The following is an 11269-nucleotide window of genomic DNA, read 5'->3' as shown; positions in this document are numbered from 1 at the left end:
GTAGTTGCAGCATTACCAGCAAAATCTAAGTGTGGATGAGCTCAAGCAGGACATTGCTGATCTGAAATCCTACAATGCTGAGAAATTGGATTCAGTTATACCCTATGGTACTATGCAAGATTTGTTGGGGAGACTGAGGAAAGCATCTGATGCTGACAAGAGGCTGGCCAGATTGGAAGATAGGGTTCAAATCATTGAAGACTCTATGGTCACCATTCTTCAGAATCAACAAACTCAAACAAATCTACTCATGCAGCTGGCAAAAGCACAAGGCTTGACCCCTACCCTTGATGATAACAAAAAGGGGGAGAATAAAGGGCAAGGGGAAGGAGAGCCATCTACAATAGTTCATATTTCTCAAGTGCTAGTTCCTGTCATCACAACTTCTCCAACTATTCAAGTCAAAGGAAAGCTAGATGGAATTGATCTAATCCAGATAGCAGCAGCTGAATTGCAAGTCAAAGAGCAAAGGAAGAAGATTGATGAAAAGATGCAACTAATATTTGGTTCTACAACTTCTCAATCACAATCTGTGAAGCGTAGCACAAAAGTGGAATCAATTATTATGGAACTCAAGCTAGTAGGGAGGCATAAGGATGGAGAAACTTCTTCCAAAGATCTGCAACCTATGGTTCTCAAGCCCAACAACATATCCAATAAGGACTCTACAAAGAATCCTCTAAAAGAGGTGGATTTTCCTCTTCCAAAAGCTGATGAGGACAAGCTTTTAGGTAGAAGTATTGCATATCTCAAAGAGACCATGGATGAGGCTGTAAGGAGAAACATGGCTATTATCTTCAGAGAGGGAAAGAGCATATGTATGATGCAAGGACATCCCAAATTCTCAATAGCCAAGAGGGAAGAAACCAAAAGGTTGAAGGAAGAAGCCAAACAGCTAAAGGCTGACAAAAGAGCACAAGCAAAGCTTGAAAAACAGCTAAAGTCAAGTCAGGCTGAAGAACAGAAAGAAATTGAAGACAAAGGTGAAGATGAAGCTATGGGGGACATGGTTGGTACTGAGATGGAGGAATGAAGTAAGGAAGAATGGCAGAAAGGGAAAAGAAAGAAGGTCAATGCAAAGAGAAAGAAGGTAGATAAGACTGAAGAAACCCAATCAATATCCAAACCACTACCCTCTATTCCTGAACCCATTGTACCTGACCCCTTCATGAACATTCATGGTGAAATAATCATTCCCAAGGAGGAACCAATTGATTGGGACACCATCAAATTGCCCACCTTCCTAACCTCTTCTCCACCATCAAAGAAGCAGAAAAGAAGAATCAAATCAACACCCTCTAAAGCCTCAATCAAATTCACACAGAAGCCTAAGCCTAAACCTCAAACCTCTAAAGATGACTATGTTCACATCTGTGACATAAAAGAATTTTCAGACATTGAACTCTATCTGGATGAGCTGGAGGAAGTAAGGGGAATAGCTGCCTACAGACAGCTACCAGAAAGACTAGTGTTCAAATACAAAGGAGCTGGGGAAAGAACATGGCCTCTTCACAGAATTCTGAATGAAGGTTACTCTACCTTGATTAGAGTCTACTCAGCCATACAAAGGGATTCTGGCTTTACCAGGACTGCCAAGACTGAGATTCTCAACAAGATTGCCAACATAAGGAAAACTTGGAGGGAGCCCAATGCTTTGCCTAGAACTTTACTCATTCAAGAAAGAGGAATTACAATTCACAAATCACCTCATTGGTTGATGGAGTTCAGAGACAACAAAGGAGTCAGAAGATTTTTCAGAATTGAAGATCAGCTAAAGATTGCCAGTAATGAAACTCTCAAGGATATGCAATCTAAGTTAGATATCAATGAAGAAGATGAAGCTGAATTCTACAGACAACTTCAACTTCAAATAGAGGAGAATGACAGGAGGCTAGGAAAGAAAACCAGGGATCAAAGGAAAAGAAAGTAATTTGCTCAGGCTAAAGGAGCACCCTTGGAAACAATGTAATTCTTCAATTCCATCTCAGCATATACATTTTTGTAGCACTTTTGAATTTCTGCTTTATTACAGTTTATATATTTGTTAAGTGTTTTGTTATCATCAAGCTAAACCCAAATTTATACCTACAGTTCTAGTAGACATAAATAGGGGGAGATTGTTAGGAATATGTGTATTAGTTTGATGATAAGTTAAGCAAAACACTTAAGTAGAAATCTAGTATTTGTAGCCTCAACGGATAAGACCATCTTGCCTATCCGTTGAAGGAGTAGCTTTACTTAGCAATAAGTTTAGTATTGTAGCACATTTCACTCTCTGGTTTCAAGCTGTAATTCTTAGATGTTGTTAGGAAATAATCAGTCATGTTGACTACTAATGGATGTACAAATAGGAGGGCTAATTGTAAATATTCCATGCCTTGTAATTTTGTATAAGTGAAGAAGTGTCAACGGATATTGAAGACCTTCAACGGATAAGAAACAAAGCTTCAACGGATGTCTCTAATGCTTCAACGGATAAGTGCTTCAACGGATAAAGACTTCAACTGATAATGCATCAACGGATAAAGCTTCAACGGATAAAGCCTCAACGGATAAGGCATCAACGGATGAAAGCTTCAACGGATGCTTAGTTCATTAGCAGTTGATAGTGACAATTCACAAGCTGACAGAGGCACATGGGTTGACAGAGACATACTGGAATGTGGAAGCCTCTAGGAGGAATCAAGAAAATACAGCATTTCCATTCTGATGCAAACAAGGAAGTATTCAAAGATTTACAGATTATCCTAGATTGCATTGGATAGAGAAATGAAGAAGAAACATGTGAAAAATCTTTTCAATTATATTTTACAGTTTGTCTTCACTTGTAAACTTGGTGATATATAAACCAAGTAGCAGCTAGTATTTAGATATGAATTTTCCTGAGCTGTTTAGAAATATCAAAAGAGAAAATCATCTAGTTTGTACTAGGAAGCAGCTGTGATTTAATTCTTTGAATCACAGATTTTCTGAAATAACACATCTCTGGTGGAACAACAAATCCACCAGAAAAGTTTTTAAGTTCTTTGTGCTCATTACATTTGTGTTTGAATATATATCTGTCTGCATCAGCTTCAAGCAATTCACACACATTTGATCACTCAAACACTTAGCCTTAGAAACTGCTCAAAACTTGAAAAAGTTTTGAGATTTACATTCAACCCCCCTTCTGTAAATCTCATTGTTAGTCCACTGGGAATAACAACAACCTATAATTAGATATCTAAAATTTAATAATATTTGCATGTATATATACTAAATTCTTATTTTTTTTGAAGACTTTATATAAAATAAATTTATTTTCAGTAAATAAATTTAATATGTTAGCTAATCTGAAAATGACAATGTTAGTGTATCAAGTATTAACCCAAGAAATATAATAGATATTCTCTTTGTATATGAATAAAATAGTGGGTTATGAGGGGGTTTATAATAAAGTTTAGATTCTTATTATATGGCCAAATCGAATATAAACTAAGACTGATTTGAAGATTTTGAATATATATAATAAAATATGAAAATATGAAGTTCGTTACGGTTACATTAATATTTTACAATGGCAAGGTAAATCATTTTTCTTACATTAACCAATTTAAAGTTTTTTGAGAGATATAAGTAAAAAAGAGTTATAAGATTACTGTAGTGTTATAGAATTTGATAATTTCGCTGATAAATTGCTAGAAGGCAACCAAACAATATTATAGAGCAAAATCGGAGCATACAACATTTTTGCCATTTTTGATCAAAATCGGCAATTTTCCGGTCAAAATTTGACGAATCAAACACACGATTTGAGGCTATGAAGAGAAAAAAAAAGGAAGAAGAAATATACTCAGCATCGAGTTGGTGAAGAATGACGATTTTAAATGAAGAAATCAGACGGCTGCCAAATAGAAACTAAAAAGATAAGGGAAGAAGAAGAAAGATGCGTAAAGATGATTAAGACTCTTATTATTTTAATAAATAATGCACACAAAATAATGTTATAACTTAGTATGGATGTACAAATGTAATTTTACACATCTCAAATATAATTATTTTACTTATATCTTTTAAAAAGAATATAAAAATATGTTCGACATTATTTCGATTTAGCATTTCGATAAATTCTCGATTTTTGACGGTAGTTCAACCGATGTAGTCCATTTTTCAATTTTCATAACCATTAATTACTGACCTATCTATTAATATATTTGTCATAAAAAATGATGTATATTGAAAAATGTATTTATATTATCAATTGTATAATATTATATTTAATATGTCGGCATTCATATCCAATCATTACATTTTCCAATATGGAAAGTAAGAATTACCTCATATTCATTGTATTTTGTATCATTAATTGTACCATGTAAACAAATATAGTAACTCTTTAATTAACTTCACAATATTTCATTTATTGTAATTATTTTTATGAGATATGTGTGCTGTCATTTGTATAATATTTTGATCGTATATTTCGAATTCATTGCCGCATATTCAATTCATTTTGAGAAAAAACACGTTAAGTACAACATCGATCTCAATTCCATAAAGAGAGATATTTAGTTAATCGATCCATCATGAAACAACATGAATATATCGTCGATAATTACAATCAAAATAATATCAATTCACGCATTAGATACATGCCCGTGCAATACACGGCCTATAGAGCTAGTTTTAATTTGATATAACAAATATTTTTTGTATTTTTTTAAAAAAGATAAATGTTATTAAGAAAAGCAAAATATTACATTTGCTCATCCCCGTTTGCAGTGATATATACATCTTTTCAAACCATCAATCTAAAAAAAAATACCAACCCTATTAATTTTGTGACGGGTTGGATTAATTAGGGTTAAATTGATCGGATTATATGCGTTTTTTTCACAATTCTTTACCAAAGGTTTTGGGGAAGGACTTACTGTTTTATATAGACTCATAATGTGAATTTAATTATATAATTTAAAATATATATAGATATACATGTAAAATTAGATCAAAACATTACCACGAACATACATAATTTAGATCAAAGCATTACCACGAAGTCAGGTTGGGTTGGATTTTGCGGGTTACGTAACCCATGGGCAGCTCTAATACATATATCTTTTTTGGTTTGGCAGAATTATTTAATTGGAATGGTTTCATTCCATAAGATGTAATGTGATTTTAAATTTGATTTTAAATGTATGGACGAGTACTCGAGTACGAATGGAAAAAATCGAGTTCATATTAGGTATTGTAACAATTAAATATTTTTGGGTTATCTAGAGATGCGGGTTATTCAAATGCATCAAACTCAGATCAAAATAATTTTTTTTCGATATTTTAAATTACAAATAATGTAACCAAATTTAATATCACTTATACATGCAAACACCATTAATTATGTTTATATAATAACTAACAAAAAAAGATTAAACTAATAAATACAGCAAATAAAATTGCACGAATTGACATGATGAGTAAAATTTGAGGTGTTAATAAATACTATTTAATATCAATCATTAATTAATATTTTCTACTATAAATATATAAAAGTACATTTTAAAAAGTAAAAGTGAGATTGAGAAAAAAATTATAGTTTACTAAATAAGTGTTGACATTAATCTATTACTATTCAATAATAAACTAAAAATATGTAAGTTATATGATTTAAGTCTTAAATATTATATAGAAATATGTAAATATTATATTTAATTTAAAATAAAACTAAAAGTACCAAAATGGTATTCAAAATGATTCCCATACCGCGTATTACGCACCGATCGATTACAAATCAATTAATAAAGGTGTACCACTATATTCACATTAATTTCATCAATAACATCATCTTAAATGATCAACTCAATAATATCAATTCATTTGGAACCAAATTTACCTCTATAACTATCTTTTTTTTTATGTATCGAGGGTTTGAATGGTGTTTAAATTGAATTTGGGATTATAAAATGACTATGGATTCGATATAATGTAAAATATAAATTAAAATCTAAAATTTGGTACTGAGTAAATAAAAAAGAGTAAATTACAGGGGTGTGGCTGTAGTATACACCGATTTTCAAAAATTAAGCCGAATTTTTACTTTGACGGAATGTTGGCCGAAGTTCATTCCCGTATTTTAAAAATTTGGCTGTCGTCTAGTCCGTTAACTTAGCACCGTTAAATAATAAAAAAACCTGTAAAATGAAGGGGTATTTTGGTAAAACAGGTTTAAAACAAATAAAGAAATAGAAACCGACCCACTTAAACATATTCTACTTTACTAAATCGTAGTCTCTCTACTTACTAAAACCCTAGTTAACAATTCTCAATCGACGGAGCTGAGTTGGAGTGGTTTTTGAGTGAGATGGAGTGGTTTATGCGACCTAGGAGTGAGTTGGAAAAATACGGAGCTGTTGAGTGCCCTAATTACAAAGGTAATTCTTTCCATGCCCTAATTAAGTGATTAGGGTAATTCTTTACAGTTTAATTCATTACTTACTTTATGTTAGAGTAGAATATTGCTGATGTGGTCCCGAATCTTATTGTCTATGTTTATTGCTGTCGGAATATTATTTATTGCTTTTGAATGGACCCATATACTCTGTGCATGACTGATAGAAAGTGATTTTTCCCTAGTTAAACAACTCAGTGGATGACCCCCCCTTTTTGACATCGTTTATGTATTTTTATTGATTTATTATTGCAGACTATCCTGGTTTCTTTACTATTAAAATGTATCATGGAGGTCAATTTGACAATTTGAACTCGAAATTTGTTGACTATAAGATTGATTACTTTGATTTCTGCAATTTGGATTTGATGTCTATGCTTGAAGTAGTTGGGATGTTGAGTGCTGCTATTGATCATAAATCAGTAGGGGTGGATTTGTTCTTTAAATCACCAAAAGAGGGAATGGATGAACTGGGGATGTTAGAAACTGATGAGGAAATAAGGATGATGACAGCTTTGATTAATGAAGAAGTGCAGTATGTTGAGGTGTATGATGTTGTCATTGAACCTCTTGAAGTGGAAGGTTTGCCCTTAACAGATCCACATCGTAAAGTTGCAGAAGTCATAGAGTTGGAAGATGAGGATGTTAGTAATGAGGAGAAGGTTCCCTCTTCTGATTCAAGTAGTGAAGGAGAGCAACAAGATGAGGATGTAGTTGTAGAGCCAAGTCCAAAAAAGATGAATGTGAAGAAGGTTGGAAAAAAACCAAGTCCAAAGAAGATGAATATGAAGAAGGTTGGAAAAAAACCAAGTCCAAAGAAGAAGGTGACTGAAGATGAACATCATGATGAAGTTGATCAAGGTCAAGGTAATGATCAAGGTCAAGGTAATGAGCAGCATGAGGGTTCAACTGCTGAAATGCAAGAAGAAGAAGAGTATGATTTAGAACATCCACGTGAAGGTTATGAGGAATGTTTTGAAGGACATGAAGCTAACTTTGATAGGTATAGGGATGAGGAAGAGACAGATGAAGAAGATCATGAATGGTTTCCAGATAGCTCTAATGATGGGAATTCAGATCATGAAGAAGACTTTGGAGATATCAGTTCTGAGTTTGAGGGGTTCAGTGATTACAGGGATGCTAATGTAAGGAGTGGAGGTAATGACTTTGGAGCTGCTAATGATGGTGATGAAAATATGGAGTTAAATGATGAGTTCTTTGATAGTGAGGATGAAAAAATGGCAGTTGACAGTGAGGATGAGATGGATGATCAATTTCCAGAGTTCAATGAGGAGGTTGATATGGCTAATCCTAAATTCCACTTGGGACTGTTATTCAGAGATAATGATATACTGAAAAGGGCCATTAAGAGTCATGCCATAGCTGAGAGAAGACCAGTGCTCAGGACAAGGAACATGGGAAGCAAGATCCAATATGTGTGCACCCCTCCCTGCACCTGGAAAATTTATGCAGCTAAGTGCCAAAGGACTGAGTCCTACCAAATAAGGACATACAAAGGGAAACACACTTGCCAAACAACATTTTATCAAAAACAGGTGACTGCAGACTGGATAGCAAGGAAATATATTGATGAGATTAAGATGAATCCTAAATGGGAAGGTGAGGCTTTTCAGATGAAGGTTGTGAATGATTTGGGATGTCATGTTAACAAATCCATGTGCTACAGAGCAAAGAACATAGCTCTGAAGGCTATCAATGGCACTCATGAAGAATCTTATGCTCAAATTTGGGACTATGGTAATGAAATTAAAAGAGTTATGCCTGAAAGCACCATAGCTATTGAACTTGAAGAGGTTGAAGCTGGGCAAGAAAGAGGAAGGTTCAAGAGAATTTATATATGTCTTGGACCAGTTAAGAGGGGTTACAAGGCAGGTTACAGACCAGTTATTGGCTTGAATGGCTGCCATCTTAAAGGGCCTTTTGGAGGGCAGCTGCTTAGTGCAGTTGGTATGGATCCAGAGGATGGAATGTATCCTATAGCATGGAGTGTTGTAGATGCAGAAAACACTGATAACTGGTGCTGGTTCATGAAGAAGTTGAAAGAAGACTTGAACATTAACAATGATGGAGCATGGACCTTCATAAGTGACAAACAGAAGGTGCCTTATTTCCCTTACTCACCTATTTCATTTTATTTAATAGCATTTCACTAAATCAACTGATTTAATTATTTAGGGTCTAATCAATGCACTTGAGCAATTGTGTCCAAATGTTGAACACAGATTTTGTGTTATGCATTTGTAAAACAATATGCACAAGGAGCATAAAGGGCTGGGTCTGAGAGGTATACTTTGGAGTGCTGCAAGGTCAACAACCTCATTTCATTTTGAGAGGAACATGGACACGGTTAAAAAGGTAAATTTAATTTATGCAGTTAGATAAATTAACTTATTTATTTTGTGTCTTGAAACATGGAATGAACTTATATTACTGTTGTTTATACAAGTTGAGTAAAAATTGTTGGGAGTGGCTAAATGACAAACCAAAGGAACAATGGAGTAGGTCAGGCTTCAGAACCACTTGTAAATCTGACATTTTTGTCAATAACCATTGTGAGGTCTTCAATGCCTCTATCAGAAAGGTGAGACACCTACCAATAATTGCAATGCTGAGATGCATACACCTAGCTGTCATAAGTAGAATCCAGAGAAGGATGGCTGAGGCTCAAACTTGGGAGCAGGAATTCTGTCCAAATCCACTAAAAAGACTAGAAGAGTGAGTTAATTTAAGTTCTAGTACTAATATTTTATTTACACCTAGTTGTCATATTTTAGTACTAATATTTTATTTATAGGGCAAAGAAGAAGTCTGTAGCTTGCCATGTCACTTGGTCAGGAGGTCCTAGGTATTTAGTTCAAACTTCTGCAGGTGGATATGAGCTTGTGGTTGACATTGTTTATAGAACTTATGCATGCAACAAATGGCAACTTACCGGCATTCCTTGTTTTCATGATGTGACATGCCTATATTCACATGGTTTTAATCTGCATGACTACATTCACAGATGTTACTCAGTAAACATGTTTAAGAAGGTAAAAGTAGTAACTTGTTCATTTGCTCAAATTTAATATGCACTTGTCTAACTCAGTCTAACTTGTTAGGTATATTCACATTTTGTTGAGCCAATTAATGGTAAAGAACAGTGGGAAAGGACTGCTTATACCAAACCCCTACCTCCAATTGTCAAACCTTCAACTGGTAGACCTAAGGTAAGGAGAAACAAGAAGAATGATATTCCAACAGCTCCTGATGCAACTTCTTTGAAAAGAAGGAGGACAAGTGTGCAATGTGGAAATTGCAATGTATGGGGTCACAATAGGAGGACATGTATTTCAAAGGTATTTGTGCTTGTCATTTTTCTTTATCAAGATATATTTGTCTGTTGTTTTTTTTATTTTTTATGTTGTATTTTTTAAATACAGAATAATGAGTCTACAATTGAGGGGAATGCTACTGAGGGAAATAAAAATGTGACCAATGCAAATCAAACTGTTGAGGGGAATGAAAATGTGACCAATGAAAATGCAAATCAAAACACTGAGGATGAAGAAGTTGCTAGAGATCCAGAAGAAGGTGGTGAAAATTTTGCATCTGAATTTATGCATGGAGCATCTCAGCCTACACATGAGATGGATGAAAGCCAAGGAGGTGTATTCAGCCCTCAATCACCAACTACAAATCCATTTCCAGGGACCACTGGTGTCACTCTTAAGGCATGGCAGAAGCAACATAAAGCTGTTACCACAAGGGCTGAGATTATGAGGGCCAGGAGTACTAGGGAAAGAAAAATGAACAAGAAATATGCAGATTAAGTATTTAGAAGTACCAACTTGTGGCATGTATTTTTGTTAAAACTATTAAGGCTAGTTGGTGAAAATTAGAATTTTGGTTGGCTAGTATTTTGTATGCCAAAACTGAAGGCAAATCAGGTGTAAGGCAAATGATGTGCCAAGTCTTTTGTGTGCCATAACTCTTTTGTATGCAAATATTGTGCCAATGCATTATTAATTTCTAACTTATTTCTTTGCCATTATCAGTTTTTTGTACTCTAAATATTGCCCTACTGTTGTTATTTCTTTGCAATTAATACAAACAATTCAGAACACAAACAATTCACATATGCACAATGCAAAACAAAGCTGCCACTTCCATTCAATACCAACTACATTTTCATTAACTTCTTACTTCACAACAACATCAACATTCACTACATTAATTCACTACATACAACCACCAACTACATTTACCCCTACCATAATTCACTCTTTCTCACTCCCCCTGAACAAACACAGAAACAAGCAAACTAAACACACTACACAAATTCGAATTCTCCATTTTCGAGCTTCCCTCTTCTGCACCTCTACCAATTGCATCTCATAATCGCCTTCCATGGCTCTCAATCTCTTCAACAAATCTGGAATTACAATCTGTGCCCGACTACATAGAGGACCATCGACCCATTGGAAGTACCTACATCCACGACTTCCTTCCATGCAGTTCTTGAACCTACGACCAGCATTAATATCAGTCCAGGCAACTCTATCCGCCGCAAGTCTTCCACAATAACAAAAAGCCATCAAGGGGAGGTGATTTTGGGTGTTGGGTTTGCTTTTTCTAATTATATAGTTGTGTGTATACTAACCAGGGCATATATGGGTGTTTATATATATCTGTTATTTGTTATGACCGTTACAACTTTGAAAATTCCAAAATTACCCCTTACTCCGTTACACCTGTTAGCCTTTACTTAACGGCAGCCAAATGTTTAAAATGCGGAAATGAACGTCGGCCAATATTCCGTTAAAGTGAAAATTCGACTAATAA

This window comes from Apium graveolens, chromosome 9, assembly GCF_009905375.1.
Source record: "Apium graveolens cultivar Ventura chromosome 9, ASM990537v1, whole genome shotgun sequence".
NCBI classification, from domain to species: domain Eukaryota; kingdom Viridiplantae; phylum Streptophyta; class Magnoliopsida; order Apiales; family Apiaceae; genus Apium; species Apium graveolens.
The sequence above is the reverse complement of the archived record's forward strand: the minus strand, read 5'-3'. Positions refer to the sequence as shown.